Source organism: Scyliorhinus canicula, unplaced genomic scaffold, assembly GCF_902713615.1.
Source record: "Scyliorhinus canicula unplaced genomic scaffold, sScyCan1.1, whole genome shotgun sequence".
Classification (NCBI taxonomy): Eukaryota; Metazoa; Chordata; class Chondrichthyes; order Carcharhiniformes; family Scyliorhinidae; genus Scyliorhinus; species Scyliorhinus canicula.
Window position 1 is genome coordinate 18,275 of NW_024055462.1, and position 21,724 is coordinate 39,998.

A 21,724-nucleotide genomic window follows, 5' to 3' on the forward strand; every position below is an offset into this window, starting at 1 on the left:
AAACGTAAATTAAAAAAAATTTTTTTTAAAGGTTAATGGGGGGGGGGGGGGGGGGGGGGGAGCTGTTGGGTTACTTACTGGTATAGGGTGGATACGTTGACTTGAGTAGGGTGAGTGATCATTGCTCAGCACAACATCGAGGGCCGAAGGGCCTGTTCTGTGCTGCACTGTTCTATGTTCTATATGAGGCGCCCAGAATCATAATCGGGTGAAGTAATTATTTTACTTAATATACTATGCGGCCCTTTAAAATTGTGAATTTCTGAATGTGGCCCTTGCACGGAAAAGTTTGCCCACTCCTGATCTGGACAGATATATGAACGGGTGAGGAACAGAGAGAAGTAGACCTTGAAAAATAGGCAACAGGTTTAGATAAAGGATCTGGATCGGCGCCTGTTCCTCTGCTGTAATTTTCTTTGTTCTTTGTTCTTTTTGATTGGTGGGGAAGCTACAAATAATCGCTTTTTTTTAAAAATCAATTCGGAGGACACAATTATTATTTATTTTTCCAATTAAGGGCAATTTAGCCTGGCCAATCCACCTACCCTGCACATCTTTGGGTTGTGGGGGTGAAACCCATGCAGAAGCGGGGAGAATGTGCAAACTCCACACGGACAGTGACCCAGGGCCGGGATTCAAACCCGGGTCCTCAGCGCTGTAGTCCCAGTGCTAACCACTGCTCCACGTGCTGCCCTAGCTACAAATGAGTAGTTTTGGGCTCCGTATCTAAGGAAGGATGTGTTGGCCTTGGAAAAGGTCCAGAGGAGGTTTTCAAGAATGATCCCTGGAATGAGGAGCTTGTCGTATGAAGAACGGTAGAGGGCTCTGGGTCTGTACTCTTTGGAGTTTAGAAGGATATGGGGGGATCTTATTAAAACTTACAGGATACTGCGGGGCCTGGGTAGAGTGGACATGGAGAAGATGTTTTCTCTTGTAGGAAAAACTAGAAGCAGAGGATACAATCTCAGACTAAAGGGCGATCCTTTAAAACAGAGTCAGAAGTCTTACAACACCAAGTTAAAGTCCAACCGGTTTGTTTCGACTCACTAGCTTTAGGGGCACAGTTCCTTCTCAGGTGATGAGGAGGAATTAAAACAGGTGAGGAGGAATTTCTACAGCCAGAGGGTGGTGAATCTGTGGAAGTCTTTGCCACAGAATGCTGTGGAGGCCAAATCACTGAGTGTCTTTCAGATAGAGATAGATAGGTTCTTGATTAATAAGGGGATCAGGGGTTATAGGGAGAAGGCAGGAGAATGAAGATGAGAAAAATATCAGCCATGATTGAATGGGGGAGCAAATTCGATGGGCCGAGTGGCCTAATTCTGTTACTATGTCTTATGATATGAAGAAAAACATTCTGTGCTGCATGTGGGATCATGATTGCACTGCTCGAAAATGTGGTGGAGGCAGATTCAATTGATGCCTTGAAAAGAGAATTGGACAACTATCTGTTACTATCAGATCAGCCATGGCCTTATTAAATGGTGGAGCAGACTGGGCTGAATAGCCAACTCCAGCTCCTTGCTCATCTGTTCGTATCTTTTGGGGAGAAAAATATCTACAGAGTTCGGGGCCAATGACAGGGGATTGTGACTGTTGCAGAAAGTTGGCACAGATACAATTTGTTGAGTGCCTTTGTTTTGTGCTGTCACCTTTCTATGCCACTGTGTTATGAGGGAAATGCAGTGCACCAATGCAAGAGAGGCACATTGCTCTCTCGACATGGATTGGATTTGTTTATTGTCACGTGCACCGAGGTACAGTGAAAAGTATTATTCTGCGAGCAGCTCAAACAGATCATTTCGTACTTAAAAAGAAAGTAAACTAAAAAGAAAATACATAATGGGGCAACACAAGGTACACAATGTAAATATGTAGACAAAGGCATTGAATGAAGCATACAGGAGTGTAGTATTAATCAGGTCAGTCCATAAGAGGGTTGTTTCGGAATCTGGTAATAACGGGGAAGAAGCTGTTTTGAATCTGTTTGTGCGTGTTCTCAGACTTTTGTATCTCCTGCCCGATGGAAGAAGTTGTCAGAGTGAGTAAGCTGGGTGGAAGGGGTCTTTGATTATGCTGCCCGCTTTCCCAAGACAGCAGGAGGTGTGGATAGAGTCAATGGATGGGAGGCAGGTTTGTGTGATGGTCTGGGCTGTGTTCATTACTCTCTGAAGTTTCTTGTGGTCTTGGGCAGAGCAGTTGCCATATCAGGCTGTGATGCAGCCAGATAGGATGCTTTCTATAGTGCATCTGTAAAAGTTGGTAAGAGTCAGTGTGGACATTCCAAATGTCCTTAGTTTCCTGAAGAAGTGAGCGATGGTGGTATAGTGGTGAGCATAGTTGCCTTCCAAGCAGTTGACCTGGGTTCGATTCCCTGCCACCGCAATAGCAAATTGGAAATTTCTGCCTCACTTCCTGAGAAAGCTAAACAGTTTTTCACACAGAATTTATGCGCAGGTCCAGCGGGGAATGAAATAGGTTTTATGGGCAGCACGGTAGCATGGTGGTTAGCATAAATGCTTCACAGCTCCAGGGTCCCAGGTTCGGTTCCTGGCTGGGTCACTGTCTGTGTGGAGTCTGCACGTCCTCCCCGTGTGTGCGTGGGTTTCCTCCGGGTGCTCCGGTTTCCTCCCACAGTCCAAAGATGTGCGGGTTTGGTGGATTGGCCATGCTAAATTGCCCGTAGTGTCCTAAAAAGTAAGGTTAAGGGGGGGGGGTTGTTGGGTTACGGGTATAGGGTGGATACATGGGTTTGAGTAGGGTGATCATTGCTCGGCACAACATCGAGAGCCTGTGCTATACTGTTCTATGTTCTAAGTATAGTTGCTGTTGTGCTTTATTGGTGGTAGCGTCGATGTGCGTGGACCAGGACAGATTTTTGGTGAAGGAAACCCTGTGCCCCAGTGCAGGAGAGGCTGGTTGTTGGGCAGTGTGAGCTGAACATACATGGCTGGATGAAGACTACGGCAGATGTCAAGACCCTTGGAGTGAAAACTGGTCTGGAGGGAGTGGGTCAGTGAACCTGGGGAGTTGCATTTTCCATGAATCGTGAGTGTGACCCAGTCACAATTATGAAAACCGTAAACAAACCTATCACTGGTTTTACGAGATGATTTACCGTGTCCCAGGTGTTGCAAATACTGTACATACTGTAGATCAGCCTGCTTGCTGCCCATGTCCAAGTGATATCAGAATAATGTGCTTAAATAAAGTATCCAAACCTCTCATTGTGCTTCATGCCCAGCACCTTGCCTAACTGTGGATCTTCTGTTTTGCTAAATGGGAAATAGAATCTTCCTGTTTACTATTTGCTCTATGGCGGCTCTGTTACCCAGAATCCCCCACGCTGCAGGAAGTTCCCTATCAGTGAGTGTACGAGGCCAGTGCGCAGGTGCAGTGTGGGTGTGTGCTCTGAGCATGCTCAGTGTCAGTCATGGTAAGAGAGTGAGGAGGAGCTGGGTTGAACACAACAGTGAGCTGTACCCCTGTGAGAAGGGCATCTCCCAGTCTCTGTTTGACTCTCCTGCAGCTTCCTGTCATGGTTGAATTGGACAAGGAATTCTCCTCATTTGAGCTGGAAAAGGCCATTGATTGCTGAGCAAGCAGAAAGGTGCCCGGCAAGGATGGAATTCCAGCTGAACTGCTCACACACAGAAAGTCCCATCGACTGTCCCACCTTCCTGCCCTCCCCTTTTGGGCTGTGAGACTGGTCCATGGAACATGTGTGATGGAATAAAAACAGCAGTGACAGAGGAGACAGCATCAACTACAGCAGGGGTGGGAAAACTACGGCCCGTGGGCCGCATGCGGCCTGCCAAAGGTCTTTATGCGGCCCACCAAGATCAAGTCATCAAAAAAAAAAAAAATGTTTAAAAAAATTTTTTAATAATAATTTTTTTTTTAATAAGGTTAATGGGGGGGCTGTTGGGTTACTGGTATAGGGTGGATACGTTGACTTGAGTAGGGTGATCATTGCTCAGCACAACATCGAGGGCCGAAGGGCCTGTTCTGTGCTGTACTGTTCTATATGAGGCGCCCAGAATCATAACCAGGTGAAGCGCCATTTTTGAAAAGTAGAGAAAAAGAGGGCTGAAGGCAGGATGCCGCCGGGGGAAGCGCTGAGGTATATGCCGCACGCTAATTGGTTACAACCGGGACTATTAAATAATATACTATGCGGCCCTTTAAAATTGTGAATTTCTGAATGTGGCCCTTGCACGGAAAAGTTTGCCCACCCCTGAACTACAGGGACATCTCACTCCTTAGAATCAGGGGAAGACCTTCACTTGGGTGATGTTTAAAAGATTCATCTACTTGCAGACTGAGTGTATCCAGAAGCAGTGTGGTTTCTGTGCTGACAGATCTACAGTGAACATGATCCTCTCCACACACCAGCTACAAGGGAAGAGAACAATTGGGATTTGATCTAAAATGTCAGTGCTGAGAAAGTGAAATGTTCTAATTACTGAGTGAAAGTAAACCTTTCAGTGTGAATCACAATTTACTGGTACAATTGTAAAAGGAACCAAAATGTTTCAATCTCTGGAGGTAAACTTGAGCCTTGAAGTTATGTTTCGGAGCTCACAAGCTGTGGGAAGCTTTGTGAATGTTTCCTCTTCCCTTTTGTAAACAAGCAGAGAAGTTAACCCTTTCCCTGACAGCACGGCAACAATTTGAAATAAAGACTTTGGCTTTTAAAGATTTGGCTTCATCCCATTTGTTGGGGTCATATTTCCAGCCGTGGGAATCATTGTGGGCGGGATGGAGATTTGCTGGAACATTTTTTTTATAATCCTAATCTTTATTGTCACAAGTAGTCTTACATTAACACTGCAATGAAGTTACTGTGAAAAGCCCCGAGTCAGCACATTCCGGAGCCTGTTCAGGTACACAGAGGGAGAATTCAGAATTGTCATGTGAGAGTACCTTTAAGAACTGGGTGTTTATCAAATAGCTGCAGGAAGACAGACAGCCCAGCTCGACCCACACTCTGATATCACTGCAGCTAATTGATAAACACCCAGTTCTTAAAGCTACTCTCACATGACAGAATGTCCAAATTACCGAACAGCACGTCTTTTGGGATTTGTGGGGGGAAGCCGGAGCACCCGGAGGAAACCCACGCAGACACGGGGAGAACTCTCCAGTGTGATCGCGTTGGTGAGTCAGCAGATCCATTTTGCTTCTGAAGCTCTTCTCACAGTCAGAACACATAAAATGTTTTGTGTCAGAGTGAACATGTTGGTGTGAAGTGAGATGGGTTAGAGTTATAGAGTTTTACAGCACAAAACAAGGCCCTTTGTCCCATTGTGTCTGTGCCGGCTATCAGGCACCAATCTATTCTAATCTCAGTTTCAGGGATTATTAACATCAACTCAAACAAACTCCAGCTGTCAGGATGAACATGGTTCTGTCCTGGATGTGATTTTGGTTCAGTCCTGGATGTGATTAACATCAATAACAGCAGAGTCCTGGAGGCACTTGTGAACTCGCTGGTATGTCTGCAGGGTAGATGACCAAATGAATCCCTTCCCACACAGGGAACAGATGAACGCTCCCTCCCTGGTGTGAATGCGCTGGTGTTTCAGCCGGAGGGACTGCTGAGTGAATCCCATCCCACACACGGAGCAGGTGAATGGCCTCTCTCCAGTGTGACTGCGCTGGTGAATCAGCAGGTCCATTTTGCCTTTGAAGCTCTTCTCACAGGCGGAACATTTAAAAGGTCTCGTGTCAGAGTGAACACGTTGGTGGGAAGTGAGGTGGGTGGACTGAGTGAATCCCTTCCCACACTCCAGGCAGGTGAATGGTCTCTCCCCAGTGTGATTGTGCTGGTGTCTCATTGGGATTGATAACTGAGTGAATCCCTTCTCACACACAGAACAAGTGAACTGTCTCACCCCTAGTGTGAACTCACTGGTGATCCAATAGTTTGCGTAACTGAGTGAATCCCGTCCCACACTTGGGGCAGGCAACTGGTTTCTCCCCAGTGTAAACTCGCTGGTGTAACAGACAGCTGGATAACTGAGTGAATCCCTTCCCACACTCAGAGCAGGGATACGGCCTCTCCCCGGTGTGAACCCGCTTGTGTATCAGCAGATGTGCTTTTCTTTTAAAGCTCTTCTCACAGTCGGAACATTTAAAAGGTCTGGTGTCAGAGTGAACAAGTTGGAGTGTAGTGAGGTGGGTTAGTCTAGTGAACCTCTTCCCACACTCTGAGCAGGTGAATGGTCTTTCCCCGGTGCGACTGCGCCGAGAAATCTCCAGCATAGACGGGGATATGAATCCCTTCCCACAATCCCCACATTTCCACGGTTTGTCCATGGTGCCGGTGTCCTTGTGCCTCTCCTTTTGGGATTATGGGGATAGGACAGGGTAAGTACACCTGGGTGGGGTGCTCTTCTGTACGGTTAGTGCTAACTCGATGGGCCTAATGGCCTACGTCTGCACTGTAGGGATTCTATGATGCTGCCAAACCTGTTGAGTTCATCCAGCATCGGGCAGCACTGTAGTACAGTGGTTACCACTATTGCTTCACAGCTTCAGAGTCCAAGGTTTGATTCCCGGCTTGGGTCACTGTCTGTGCGGAGTCTGCACGTTCTATCCGTGTCTGCGTGGGTTTCCTCCGGGTGCTCCGGTTTCCTCCCACAGTCCTGAAAGACGTGTTGTCAGGTAATTTGGACATTCTGAATTGTCCCTCAGTGTACCCGAACAGGCGTTGGGAGTGTGACAACTAGGGGATTTTCACAGCAACTTCATTGCAGTGTTAATGTAAGCCTACTTGTGACAACAATAAAGATTATTATTATTTCCTGTTTTTACTCGATATTACACACATTTTTAATTATGTTTATTGAACCACTATGCCATCAACTACCAGGACCAGGGGCAGCAAAGTAGTTAGCATTGCGCATCACGGCGCTGAGGTCCCAGGTTCGTTCCCGGCTCTGGGTCATTGTCGGTGTGGAGTTTGCATATTCTCCCCGTGTTGAACCCACAACCCAAAGATGTGAGGGGTAGGTGGATTGGTCACACTCAATTTCCCCTTAATTGGAAAAAACGAATTGGTTATTTTAAAAACTACAGGGAGCAGTGTGTTGATGTTTCAGCTATTCGGTAGGATTTTCTCTCACAGTCTGATCTGATGGGTCTGTATGGGGATATTTCCCTGGTACTGTCCATGCGTTGGGTGTTTGTGTATTTTAGGGAGCAGGTAGAACTTCCTTAGTTCGACCTGTTGTCCCCTCAGATATGCCTTCTGTTTTTGGTTAATGTGAGTCTGAGTTCTTCCAGTCTGTCTCTAATTCCCCTTCCTGTCTGGGGTATATGAGTCCAGGTAGCATTTGTGTTGTGATTCGTGTTGTCTAGTTGTCTGCCTTGTATCCAGCAGGTATTGTTGTTTCTCAATAATGACTGTGTTCCTTCGGCGCTGAGGACCTGGGTTCGAATCCCGGTCCCGGGTCACTATCTGTGTAGAGTTTTCAGATTCTCCCCGTGTCTGCATGGGTTTCACTCCCATGTCCCAAAGATGTGTCGGTTAAGTGGATTCGTCACACTAAATTGGAACTCTAAATTTAAAAAAATAAAATAATGACTGTGCTGCTACCCTTGTCTTCTGGACATATCCGTGTTGGATCGAAGCTCCCGGATTGTCTGTCTCTCTCTCTCGTGGTAAGATTTTGTTTGTCTCTTGTATTTCACCGTGACAGGGCAGAGACCTGATTGAAGGGATTCAAACATGGGAGTTCTGGGAAAGATGGACAAGGATTTGGGAGGTGGCAACATGTTCAAAGAGTTTGGAGAGGAGAGGGAGGTTGAAGATGGGGCAGTAATTTGTAAGGATGGCAGGGTCAAGGGTTTGTTTTATTGAGGAGGGGGTGATGATGGCAGATTTGAAGGACAGAGGGACAGTACCTGAAGAGAGAGAAATGTTGACAATATCCATGGACACAGGGTAGTTGGCTGATCAGTAGCTCAGTGGGAATAGGGTCGATGGAGCAGGAGCTGGGTCTCATGGACAAGATGAGCTCTGAGAGGGCATGAGGGGAAATGGGAGAGAAACTAGAGAAAGATGTGGGTTCAGGGCTCGGGAAAGGATGAAATTTAGAGACAGTTTGGTCCGGTGGGATCGTGGAAGAGAGGGAAGCAGCAGAGGCGGCTGATCGGATTGACTCAATCTCAGTCACAAAGAAGCTCCACAAGCTCCTCACACTTCTTGTTGGAGGTGAGGATGGAAGATACAGGGGAGAGCGAGAGTACTTCAAAAAGGAGCTAACTTGTGTCAGAGTAATTAAAAAGTTTCAACACACTGCGTATTTCACACAGATCTAATTTATTTGACTTTTAGCCAGAATATTAGCCCCTGTAAATGGGCTGGAGTTTGTTATCAGCAGCCAGAGACCCAAATGAACATGGTTCAGTCCTGAATGTGAGGAACAGCAAAATCCAATCACTGTGGTTACTTGTGGCCTCGCTGGTGTCTCAGCAGGTGGGATAACTGAGCGAATCCCTTCCCACATTCTGAGCAGGTGAATGGTCTCTCCCCAGTGTGAATTCGATAGTGGTTCTGCAGGGTGGATGACTGAGTGAATCCCTTCCCACACTCGGAGCAGGCGAATGGTCTCGCCCCAGTGTGAATGCGCTGGTGTGTGGAGAGAGCGGATGACTGAGTGAATCCCTTCCCACACTTAGAGCAGGTAAATGGTCTCTCCCCGGTGTGAATTTGCTGGTGTGCAGTGAGGTGAAATGATCGTCTGAACCCAGTCCCGCAGTGAGAGCATCTGAACGGCTTCTCGTCAGTGTGAACACGTTGATGGCTCATCAGATTCCCAGAACTTTTATAGCACTTCCCGCAGTCTGGACATTGAAACGGTCTCTCATCGGTGTGAACTCGCTGGTGATTCAGCAGGCGGGCTGAAATAGTAAATCCCGTCCCACACTTGAAGCAGGTGAATGGTCTCTCCCCAGTGTGACTTCGCTGATGTACAGTGAGGTCAGATGATCGCCTGAATCCAGTCCCACAGTGAGAGCATCTAAACGGTCTCTCATCAGTGTGAACACGTTGATGGCGCATCAGTTCTGCAGAACTTTTATAGCACTTCCCGCAATCTGGACATTGAAACGGTCTCTCATCAGTGTGAACTCGCTGGTGACTCAGCAGGTGGGATGACTTAGTAAATCCCTTCTCAGACTTGGAGCAGGTGAACGGTCTCTCCCCAGTGTGACTGCGTCGATGAGTTTCCAGCTTGGATGGGACAGTGAATGCCTTCCCACAGTCCACACATTTCCATGGTTTCTCCTCGGTGTGACTGCATTTGTGGCTTGTGAGGTCTGATGATTGAATGAATCCTCGTCCACACACACAACACGTGTACGGTTTCCCCGCACTGTGAACAATGCTTTCTCCTTCCATGTTCAGTGATATTTCGATGATGTTCAGGATATGATAAATTGAGGACTCTGTCAGATCCTGATGTGATGCTTGGTTTGCCTTCCCGAACAGGCGCCAGAATGTGGCGACTAGGGGCTTTTCACAGTAACTTCATCGCGACAATAAGCGATTTTCATTTTCATTCTCCAGACTTTGAAACATCCCCTTCGACCACCCTGTGAAATGGATTCAAATCAGAAAACAGGGAGTGAGAGAGAACCCACAGAAACACAAAGGCAGATTGTGAAATTGAGCTGAATGAATCTGGTCATTTGTGGGGACGGCACTGGGAAAAAGTGACCATGAAAACTGCTGGATTGTCATAAAAACCCAACTGGCCTCTTTTTGAGGAGAGGGAAAGAGGTGAAGAGGGATTTTATACAGCTACAAGACATATTAATCGGGTAGTTGGAAAATCAAATTCGATCTTGAGCTTCATAAACCGTAATATTGATACCAAAACTATGCTTCTGGTGGCACGGTGATTAGCACTGCTGCCTCACAGCGCTAGGGACTCGGGTTCAATTCCGTGGTGACTGTGTGGAGTTTGCACTTTCTCCCCGTCTCTGCGTGGGTTTCCACCCGGTGCTCAGGTTTTCTCCAACAGTCTGAAGAAGGGCAAGTTCAGTGGATTGGCCTTGATAAATTGCCCCTTAGTGTCCAGGGATGTGCAGGTTCGGTGGGGCTATAGGGTTAGAGAGACATGGTAGGAGTGTGGGCCTAGGCATGGTGTCCTTTCAGAGAATAGGTGCAGACCAGATGGGCCGAATGGCCCCAATTTTGCACTTAAGAATTCTATGGTTCTAATTCTATTCTATGAATCTTTATAAAGCTCTGGTCACCACTCTTCAGGAAGGATGTGAAGGTTCTTGGAGAAGGTGTAGAGGAGATTTACCAGAATGGATCCAGCAGAGGAGGTTGAGGGGAGATTTGATTGAGGGACACAAGATTGTCAGATTTCGATCAGGTGGGCAAAGATCGTACAAGCAGCCGAGACACAGATTTAAAGTTTTGGGTAAAACCTGGATATAAGATCCTGAGGGGTCTTGACAGGTTGATGTGGAGAGGATGTTTCCTGATGTGGGAGAATCTGGAACAAGGGGCTCACTGTTGCAAAATGAGGGGTCACCCATTTCAGATGGGGATAAGGATTTGTTTTTCTCTTGAGGGTTGCAAGACAGTGGGTAGCATAGTGGTTAGCACTGCTGCCTCACAGCACCAGGGACCCAGGTCCAATTCCCACCCTGACTGTGTGGAGTTTGCACTTCCTCCCCGTGTCTATGTGGGTTTCCTCCGGGTGCTCCGGTTTCCTCCCACAGTTCAAAGATGTGCAGGTTAGGTTGAATCGGTTCGGATTATATTCGCTGGAGTTCAGAAAAACGAGGGGGGATCTCACAGGAACGTATAAAAAGTGGGTGGCGCAGTCGTTAGAACTGCTGCCTCATGTCGCCGAGAGCCCGGGTTCGATCCCGGAAGGATGTTCCCGATAGTGGGTGTGTCCAGAAATAGGGGTCACAGTCTGAGGATACAGGGTAGACCATTTAGGACAGAGATAGAACATAGAACAGTACAGCACAGAACAGGCCCTTCGGCCCTCAATGTTGTGCCGAGCCATGATCACCCCACTCAAACCCACGTATCCACCCTATACCCGTAACCTAACAACCCCCCCCCCCCTTAACCTTACTTTTATTAGGACACTACGGGCAATTTAGCATGGCCAATCCACCTAACCCGCACATCTTTGGACTGTGGGGGGAAACCGGAGCACCCGGAGGAAACCCACGCACACAGGGGGAGGACGTGCAGACTCCACACAGACAGTGACCCAGCCGGGAATCGAACCTGGGACCCTGGAGCTGTGAAGCATTTATGCTAACCACCATGCTACCCTGCTGCCCGAGGAGAAATTTCTTCATCCAGAGAGTGGTGAGCCTGTGGAATTCGTCGGCACAGGAACTAATGAGGGCCAAAACATTGCACGTTTACAGGAAATAGTTAGATACAGCACTGAGGGTGAAGGGGATCAAAGGATATGGGGGGAAAGCGGGATTAGGCTATTGATTAGCTCTGATTGTAATGAATGGTGGAGCAGGCTCGAAGGGCCAAATGGTCTCCTCCTGCTCCTATTTTCTATGTTGCTGCATATCTATGCATGTAAATGGTCCAGGAAGTATGAGGAAGAATGTTTTTACACAGCCAGTGGCAATGACCTTAAACTTGCTGCCTGTGACAGAGTTTGGAAACAGACACAATAAATGATTTTTTTTTAATTGGATAGAAACCTGAGAGAAATAAACCTGTGAGGATACAGAGACAGAGCAGGAGAATGACTCTGACTGGATTGCTCCAGATAATAATAATCTTTATTAATGTCACAAGTAGGCTTATATTAACACTGCAATGGAGTTACTGTGAAAATCCCCAAGTCGTCACACTCCGGCGCCTGTTCGGGTACACAGAGGGAGAATTCAGAAACCCACACAGCCACGGGGAGAACGTGCGGACTCCGCACAAACAGTGACCCAAGCCGGGAATCGAACCCGGGTCCCTGGTGCTGTGAAACAACAGTGCTAACCACCGTGCAGATTAGAGAGCTAGCACGGACTCAATGGACTGAATGCCCTTCTCTGCTCATAATGACTAACATTTTTTGTTTTTCTAAATTTTTAAAATAAATTTAGAGTACCCAATTCATTTTTCCCAATCCACCTACCCTGCACATCTTTGGGCTGTGAGGGCGAAACACACGCAAACAATGTGCAAACTGCACATGGACAGCGACCCAGAGCCGGGATCGAACCTGCGACCTCGGCGCTGTGAGGCAGCAGGGCTACCAGGGACCTCGGCGCCGTGAGGCAGCAGTGCTACTCACTGCGCCACCGTGCTGCCAGCTGACTCTGACATTTTTGTGTAATCTCGCTTTGTAATTTATCCCCGGGGGGTTCAGATATCACTCGGGTAAATCTGAGCTACACTCCCTCAGAGGCCATTCTTTCCTTCCTCAGATTTGTTGCCCAGAACTGTTCTCCAGATTTGGACTAAGCAGGGTTTGTGAATGTCGGGGCTTTTCCAATCACACTGAGACCTGAAATCTTCCCTCACAGACAGAACAGACAAACCTTTTACCTTCCACACACAGATGCTGCAGAAATTCAGGTTCTGATGAATCGAGTGACTCTGTCAGATCGCGATGTGACGTTTGGTTTGAGTTTCCCGTCTGTTAAACCTCCACTTCCAGTATCCTGTCAATTTACAGAAACCTCACTGTCAGTTTAGGATAGAAATTCACAACATTTTCTCCTCGCCAACTTTGATTAAACGTGTTCCTGGAGCTTTGATCACATGACCTGTCACCATCCTGGGTGGCGGTTTAGCACACTGGTCTAAATCGCTGGCTTTTAAAGCAGACCAAGGAAGGCCAGCAGCACGGTTCAATTCCCGTACCAGCCTCCCTGAACAGGCGCCGGAATGTGGCGACTAGGGGCTTTTCACAGTAACTTCATTGAAGCCTACTTGTGACAATAAGCGATTTTCATTTTCATTTAATTTCCTCCAGCCATTAATCGGTCAACACATCCATCCTTGTGACACACTGCCTTCCTTGGCCAATTGGGAAGCAAAAGGACTCCTGACCTACCAGGAAAATGTTTGACTTGGGCAGCACGGTGGTGCAGTGGTTAGCATTGCTGTCTCACGGCGCTGACGTCACAGGTTTGATCCCGGCTCCGGGTCACTGACCGTGTGGAGTTTGCACATTTCACCCCCACAACCCAAAGATGTGGTTAGGTGGATTGGCTACGCTAAATTGCCCTTTCATTTGAAAAAATGAATTGGGAATTCTAAATTTATTTTTTAAAAAGTAAAAAAGATTGACTAACAGCCAAACAACCTTTATCCCCTTTTCAATATTTTATATCCGCTGAAGAGAAATGTTCAAAATATTTTTTACTGATCTAGTGACCCAAAATTAATAGTTTTACTGTCCAAATCATATTCCAGAGTCACAAAGATATTTTGTACTGTCCCAATGATCTTCCAGGCACCCAGGTATGAATCTCACCAAGGCAGAAGGTAAAATTTGAATTCATTGAAATTTTACTTTAAAAAAATAAATTGAGTGTACCCAATTCATTGTCACGGGACGCCCGTTCATCCGCTGTTGCAGCGTCTGCATGGTCTAGCGAATGTACCACGCTTCGGGGGCTTATTGGGGGTTTGTGAATCCTCCCCGCCCACCTGCCAGGGTTTCCTTCCCAGGCAGTTCCCTTCCAGTCGGGGAACACTTCAGCAGTCAAGGGCATTCAGCCTCTGATCTCCGGGTAAGCGTTCCAAGGCAGCCTTTAGGATGCGCGACAACGCAGAATTGCCGAGCAGACTTATATCCAAGTCCCACACACATGAGTACGGCCTCAACTGGGACCTTGGATTCACCCCTCCACCATCTGGCCTGGGCTTGCGAAATGCTACCAACTGTCCAGGCTTGAGACAATTCATACTTCTTTAACCTGGATTCCCCCTATCTCTGGATCTGTCAAGACTTAATTACCTGCAAATGCTCGCATTCAAAGCATTGCCTGGCATCTTTGACTTTCCTTATGTATATATTTCTGGAACATACCTATTCATTCACCTGAGGAAGGAGCAGTGCTCCAAAAGCTAGTGATTTGAAACACACCTATTGAACTTTAACCTGGTGTCAGGCTTCTTACTGAGTTCACCCCAGTCCAACGCCGGCATCTCCACATCACAGTGTCACAATGCCCAGGGACTGATTGACGGCAGGTTCGGACCAATAGAAAGAGGGGGCGGAGCTGGAGGACCGAACAAGGGCGGCTTGTCCTCCAGCCAATCAGAGTGAATGGGAGGCGGAGCAAAGCAGGGCCTCTCGCTCCCTCCGCATGCGCCCGGCCACCCGGGCCTGTCTCGGGGAAAAGCCTGAGCAGCGATCGCCAATTCAACTCCCATATCCGAGCTTCGTAATCCGAATTTAGGGCCTACACGGAGTGTTTATGAAACCTCCCGACCCATCCACCAGCTCCATCCCTCCCTTATGACTCACCCGAGCTGAAATTGACCGGTTGAGAACTTCCACCCGACAGCCGAAATCCTGATCTATCATCGCACTGCGCATGCTCCAATTCACGATGGTGATTGGGGCTCAGTCACGCCCCTGATTCACTGCGATTGGTTGAAGGAGCAGCTGGGTCCTCCAGCCCCGCCAGTTTCTTTCTATTGGTCCAGGGCTGCCGTCAATCACTCCCCGGGCATGGTGATGTGGAGCATGCGCAGTGCCGATGCAGGACTCAGCCGGGAGGTTTCACCGGAATCAAACCCGTGTCCCTTTTGCTGTGAAGCAATCACTGTGTCATCGTGGGGTACAGGAGCAGAGGTACCTATGTGTATATGTGCAGAAGTCATTAAAGGTGGTAGGATAGGTGAAGAGAACAGTTAAGGCATATGGGTGAGCACGGTAGCTTCACAGCTCCAGGTTCGATTCCCAGCTGGGTCACTGTCTGTGTGGAGTTGGCACGCTCTCCCTGTATCTGCATAGCTTCCCCCTGGGTGCTCCAGTTTCCTCCCACAATTCCCGAAAGACGTGCTTGTTAGGTGAATTGCACATTCTGAATTCTCCTTCCGTGAACCCGAACAGGTGCCAGAATGTGATGACTAGGGGCTTTTCACAGTAACTTCGTTGCAGTGTTAATGTAAGCCTACTTGTGTCAATAAAAATTATTAAAGGTTATTATAATCTATAATAAGGGCATGGAGTACAGTAGCAAGCTGGTTATGCTGAACTTATATGAGACCACAGTTGGAATATTGTGTACCGTTCTGGGTGCCACAGATTCTACTGTTAATCACATCCAGGACTGAACCATGTTCACTCTGACATTTGGTGAACAGGGAAGGTCAGAGGGTTTCCCTCTCGACTGGTCGGTCTTCCAATTTTCACTCCAGTGGACTGATTCTCTTTGAGCAAGAGCACATTTCCACTGCAATGATCTGCAAATGCAGATATAGTACATTAATTTTATCCTGTTTAGTAAATAGTCTTTCGCCTACCGCAAAAGGTGTCCTGTCTTGTCTTTCATCCGTCCTCATTCCGAGTGTTGGCCGCTGTCTAGACAGTCTTTCTCACTGATTTCTCCACTGCTCTCACTGCTTGTCCCAATGAGAGGCCAGTCCACATTCTGATACTATCCACCCAGGCCACCTTGGGCTTTCCTTGTGCACAGTTTCTAGGTGCCTGGCATTACCTCTTTGTCCAAACACTCCCTTCCTATTCACAACACATGTCCAAAATACGTGAGCTTCCTTGATATCCCTGCATCAAACAGGTTCCTCTGAACACCAGCTTTCTCCAGCTCCCACTCATTCATCCACTTTGCCATCCATGACACACGGAATATCCGTCTGAGTCCTTTCAATTCAAACACTTTTATTGGAGCCTCGTCCGGCTTCTTGATGCTGCAGCTTTCACAGCCGCACATTGTCACCGGCCACACAAGGGCTTTCAGAAGATGAATGTTCATTGTAACCCAGATGCTGCGACTGCTCCACACTCTTTAAGTGAGATCACAACACCATGACCCTTCAGTCTGGCCTGAACGTATTTGGTAGACTCTGGGGAGTGGGAAGTCATTACAGTTCCAAAAACAAGTAGCAGGATAGAGAGTAAAGAAATAGTCCGGAACCTAAGTTCAGGAACTGCAGCCAATGGCAAAATGCCAATAAGTATAAGGGTGGGACGGTGGCACAGTGGTTAGCACTGCTGTCTCATGGCGCCGGGGACCCGGGTACGATCCCGGCCGCGGGTCACTGTCTGTGTGGAGTTTGCACATTCTCCTTGGATCTGCGTGGGCCTCACTCGACCAATCCCAAAAGATATGCAGGGTACGTGGATTGGCCATGTTAAATTGCCCCTTAATTGGAAAAATAATTGTGTACTCTAAATATTTTAAAAATTACTACCGTGAGTATACTGGTTAAACCAAAAGAGGTAAATAATAAACAAGTGAATAAAGCAACAGTGCTGAGGGGCATGTTGGGGGTCTCGCCGAAGTAAGAGTTCGACAAACTAATGCACAGAGTGTAAGGAATAAACTAGATGAGCTGCAGGTGCAAATTCAAATTAAAGATTATGATGCAGTAAGTATTACAGAGACATGGCTGCCGGATGGTCAGGACTGGGAACTAAATAAAGCTGATTATAAAGTTTACAGGAGGGTCGGGGAAGATGGCAGAGAGGGCGGAGTAGCCTTACTGATTAGATATACTGTCACCTCTATGGTGAAGGAGGATAAATGGAGAGAATGAATCCAGTGGAGAGCATTTCGGTGGAACAAAAAAAGATCTAAAACTGTAATGGGTGTTGTGTATCGGTGCCCTGGTGCCAGTTCTGAGTGTTAGATTGTATAAATGCAGAAATTAGGCATGTGTGTATCAAAGGCAGAGTAGTATTAATGGGGGATTTTAACTGACACATAGATTGGGAGAGGCAGACAAGCAGCTGTCAGAAAGGTGGTAAATTTCTGGAATGTGTCCGGGATAGTTTCCTGCAGCAATATGTTCCAGATGTAACAAGGGGACAGGCTATATTAGATTTAGTTCTGAGTAATGAATCAAATTTAATTAGTAGACTAACTGTGCGGGAACATTTATCAAAGAGTGATCACAACATGACTGAATACAATGTAGGGTTTAAAAGTGAAAAACACAAATCATATACTCGAATTTTAGACTTGGGTAAGGCTGATTTTAACGGAATGAGACAGAGACCATCCACGGTAAACCGAGAACATCTGTTAATGGGTCAAACAACTGAAGATCTGTGGAGAATATTTAAAGAAACATTTAATGAGATACAGAGCAAGTGCATACCCCTCAGAGGAAAAGGCTCCACTTCACACAGAAAAACAGCCATGGACACCTGAAGAAGTTTGGGACAGCAAAAAACTAAACGTGAGGGCTCACAAAAATGCAAAACATGCACAGATCCGGACAAATGGGAGAGATGCAAAGACCAGCAAAGGATCACAAAGCAGATTATAAGAGCTAAAAGGGATTATGAAAGGAAACTTGTAAGGCACATCAAAATCAAAAAGCAGAGTTTTTATAATTATATGATAATATACGTGATAGTGAGACGAGGAATAGGGAGAGAGAGCAATTAAACACGTGGCTACAGGGATGGTGCAGGCGGGAGGGATTCAGATTTCTGGATAACTGGGGCTCTTTCTGGGGAAGGTGGGACCTCTATAGACAGGATGGTCTACATCTGAACCTAAGGGGCACCAATATCCTGGGGGGGAGATTTGTTAGTACTCTTTGGGGGGGTTTAAACTAATTCAGCAGGGGCATGGGAACCTGGATTGTAGTTTTGGGGTGCGAGAGATTGAGAGTAGAGAGGTCAGGAGCACAGATTTGACTTCGCAGGAAGGCGGCAGTGTTCAGGTAGGTGGTTTGAAGTGTGTCTATTTCAATGCTAGGAGTATACGAAATAAGGTAGGGGAACTGGCAGCATGGGTTGGTACCTGGGACTTCGATGTTGTGGCCATTTCAGAGACATGGATAGAGCAGGGACAGGAATGGTTGTTGCAGGTTCCGGGGTTTAGGTGCTTTAGTAAAGTCAGAGAAGGGGGCAAAAGAAGGGGAGGTGTGGCGCTGCTAGTCAAGGACAGTATTACGGTGGCAGAAAGGGTGCAAGATGGGGACTCTTCTTCCGAGGTAGTATGGGCTGAGGTTAGAAACAGGAAAGGAGAGGTCACCCTGCTGGGAGTTTTCTATAGGCCACCTAATAGTTCTAGAGATGTAGAGGAAAGGATGGCGAAGATGATTCTGGAAAAGAGCGAAAGTAACAGGGTAGTTGTTATGGGAGACTTTAACTTTCCTAATATTGACTGGAAAAGATATAGTTCGAGTACATTGGATGGGTCGTTCTTTGTACAATGTGTGCAGGAGGGTTTTCTGACACAATATGTTGACAGGCCAACAAGAGGTGAGGCCACTTTGGATTTGGTTTTGGGTAATGAACCAGGCCAGGTGTTAGATCTGGAGGTAAGTGAACACTTTGGAGACAGTGACCACAATTCGGTGACCTTTACATTAGTGATGGAAAGGGATAAGTATACCCCGCAGGGCAAGAGTTATAGCTGGGGGAAGGGCAATTATGATGCCATTAGACATGACTTAGGATGTGTAGGTTGGAGAAGTAGGCTGCAAGGGTTGGGCACACTGGATATGTGGAGCTTGTTCAAGGAACAGCTATTGCGTGTTCTTGATCAGTACGTACCAGTCAGACAGGGAGGAAAGGGTAGAGCGAGGGAACCGTGGTTTACCAAAGAAGTGGAATCTATTGTTAAGAGGAAAAAGGAGGCCTATGTGAAGATGAGGCGTGAAGTTTCAGTTGGGGCGCTTGATAGTTACAGGGAAGCGAGGAAGGATCTAAAGAGAGAGCTAAGACGAGCAAGGAGGGGACATGAGAAGTCTTTGGCAGGTAGGATCAAGGAAAACCCAAAAGCTTTCTATAGGTATGTCAGGAATCAAAGAATGACTAGGGTAAGAGTAGGGCCAGTCAAGGACAGTGGTGGGAAGTTGTGTGTGGAGGCTGAGGAGATAAGCGAGATACTAAATGAATACTTTTTGTCAGTATTCACTCAGGAAAAAGATAATATTGTGGAGGAGAATGCTGAGACCCAGGCTATTAGAATAGATGGCATTGAGGTGAGTAGGGAAGAAGTGTTGGCAATTCTGGACAAGGTGAAAATAGATAAGTCCCCGGGGCCTGATGGGATTTATCCTAGGATTCTCTGGGAAGCCAGGGAAGAGATTGCTGAGCCTTTGGCTTTGATTTTTAGGTCATCATTGGCTACAGGAATAGTGCCAGAGGACTGGAGGATAGCAAATGTGGTCCCTTTGTTCAAGAAGGGGAGTAGAGATAACCCCGGTAACTATAGGCCGGTGAGCCTAACGTCTGTGGTGGGTAAAGTCTTGGAGACGATTATAAAAGATACGATTTATAATCATCTAGATAGGAATAATATGATTAGGGACAGTCAGCATGGTTTTGTGAAGGGTAGGTCATGCCTCACAAACCTTATCGAGTTCTTTGAGAAGGTGACTGAACAGGTAGACGAGGGTAGAGCAGTTGATGTGGTGTATATGGATTTAAGAGGTGTGTGTTTGCTGTAACCTGTTTTGATACATGTTTGTAATAAAATACATTTAAAATAAAATAAAGTGGAAGGCCATGAAGTTGAGGGAAAATTATTGACATGGTTAGGAAATTGTTTAGCTGACAGGTGAACGAGAGTGGGGATAATTGGTAAGTATTCTAATTGGTATGATGTGACTAGTGGTGTACCACAGGGATCTGTGTTGGGGCCTCAATTATTCACACTATTCATTAATAACTTCAATGATGGCATAGAAAGACATGAATCCAAATTTGCTGATGGTACAATGTTAGGTGACATTGGAGACAGTCCAGATGATTGCATAAAATTGCAAGGAGATAGTGACAGACTTGGTGAATGGGCAAAAGTGTGGCAGATTGAATTTAATGTCACCAAGTTTCAGGTTACCCATTTTGGACCGAAAAGGATGGAGTAAGTAATTTCTAAATGGATAGAGCTTACTTACAGTTTGTGTCCAAATAGACTTGGGGTTAAGGTGCACAGATCCTTAAAATGCCATGAACAAGTGCAGAAAATGATCAAAAAGGCTAATGGAATGCTAGCCTTTATATCTTGAGGATTGGAGTACAAAGACACAGAACTTATGATGCAACTATACAAAACCCTGTTTAGACCCCACTTGGAATACTGTGAGCAGTTTGGGACACCACACCTTAGGAAGGATATATTAGCGTTGAAGGGAGAGCAACATAGGTTTACATTCATGATACCTGGACTACAGAGGTTAAGTTAAGCGAGAGATTACACAAATTATGCATATTCTTCATGAATTTAGAAAGTTAAGGGGTGATCTGATCAAAGTATTCAAGATATTAACAGGGAAAGACAGAGTAGATGAAAATAAACTAACTCTACCGCACGGCAGTTCGAAAACTAGGGGGCAGAGTCTAGAAATTCTGGCTAGACAGTTCAGGAGAGGTGTTTGGAAACACCTCTTCACTCAAAGGTTCATGGTAGCACAGTGGGTAGTATTGTTGCTTCACAGCTCCAGGGTCTCGGGTTCGATTCCCGGGCTTGGGTCACTGTCTATGTGGAGTCTGCACATTCTCCCTGTGTATGCATGGGTTTCCTCCAGGTGCTCCAGTTTCCTCCCACAAGTCCCAAAAGACGTGCTGTTAGGTAATTTGGACATTCTGAATTCTCCCTCAGTGTACCTGAACAGGCACCGGAATGTGACGACTAGGGGCTTTTCACAGTAACTTCATTGTAGTGTTAATGTAAGCCTACTTGTGACAATAAAGATTATTAAATTAAATTAGGTTGGTAAATGTTTGGAACTCCCTCCCACAAACAGCAGTTGCGGCTAGAACAGTTAGTAATTTTAAGTCTGAGATAGGTTTTTGTTAAGCAAACATATTCAGGGATATTGACAAAGGGCAGGTGTATGGAATTAAGCCACAGATCAACCATGATCTCATTAAATGGTGGGATAGGCTTGAGGGGCTGAATGGCCTACTCCTGTTCTTATGATTTTTAAAAGATCTAGAACAAACATCGTGGGCCAAATAATTTCTATCTGTACTGTATCATTCTACAAAACAGTGAATATTCAGTATCATAGACAGAGAGGGATCACTGACTGTGTGATTGGAGCTAGCCAGAGTCAGCACCATCAGTGGAGGAGAGAGAGAGGGAAACGGATAAAAGCCGGAGAACCTCTGCTTGCACGCAATGGAGAACTTTCAGAAATCATAGAATTTAAATCGTAGAATTTACAGTTCAGATGGAGACCATTCATCGCAGGGAGTCTGCATCAGCTGTTGTAAAGAGCACTCTACTTAGGCTCACACCTCCACCCTATCCCCGTAACACCATCTACCTAACCTTTTGAAATGAAATGAAAATTGCTTATTATCACAACTAGGCTTCAAATGAAGTTACTGTGAAAAGCGCATCGTTGCCACATTCCGGCGCCTGTTCGGGGAGGCTGGTAAGGGAATTGAACAGTGCTGCTGGCCTGCCTCGGTCTGCCTTAAAAGCCAGCTCTTTAGCCTTGTGCTAAACCAGCCCCGTTTGGCCACTAAGGGGAAATTTAGCCCCATATGGAACATAGCAGATCACCAATTCACAATTTGAGATTTTTAAATTAATTTCTCTC

General features: G+C 46.5%; 1 long non-coding RNA gene and 1 other non-coding gene across 2 annotated transcripts; one reads left to right on the top strand and one right to left on the bottom strand.

The window, feature by feature from the left end:
- The first annotated feature begins 2,313 nt into the window (after positions 1-2,313).
- Positions 2,314-2,385, top strand: trnag-ucc. The gene has a single exon. It is a non-coding gene; the product is annotated as a tRNA-Gly (tRNA).
- Positions 2,386-9,264: 6,879 nt separating this feature from the next.
- Positions 9,265-14,594, bottom strand: LOC119959768. The gene is made up of 3 exons (XR_005459276.1): positions 14,490-14,594; positions 12,557-12,672; positions 9,265-9,603 (listed from the first exon to the last, which is right to left on the bottom strand). It is a non-coding gene; the product is annotated as an uncharacterized LOC119959768 (long non-coding RNA).
- Between the last annotated feature and the right edge of the window lie 7,130 nt (positions 14,595-21,724).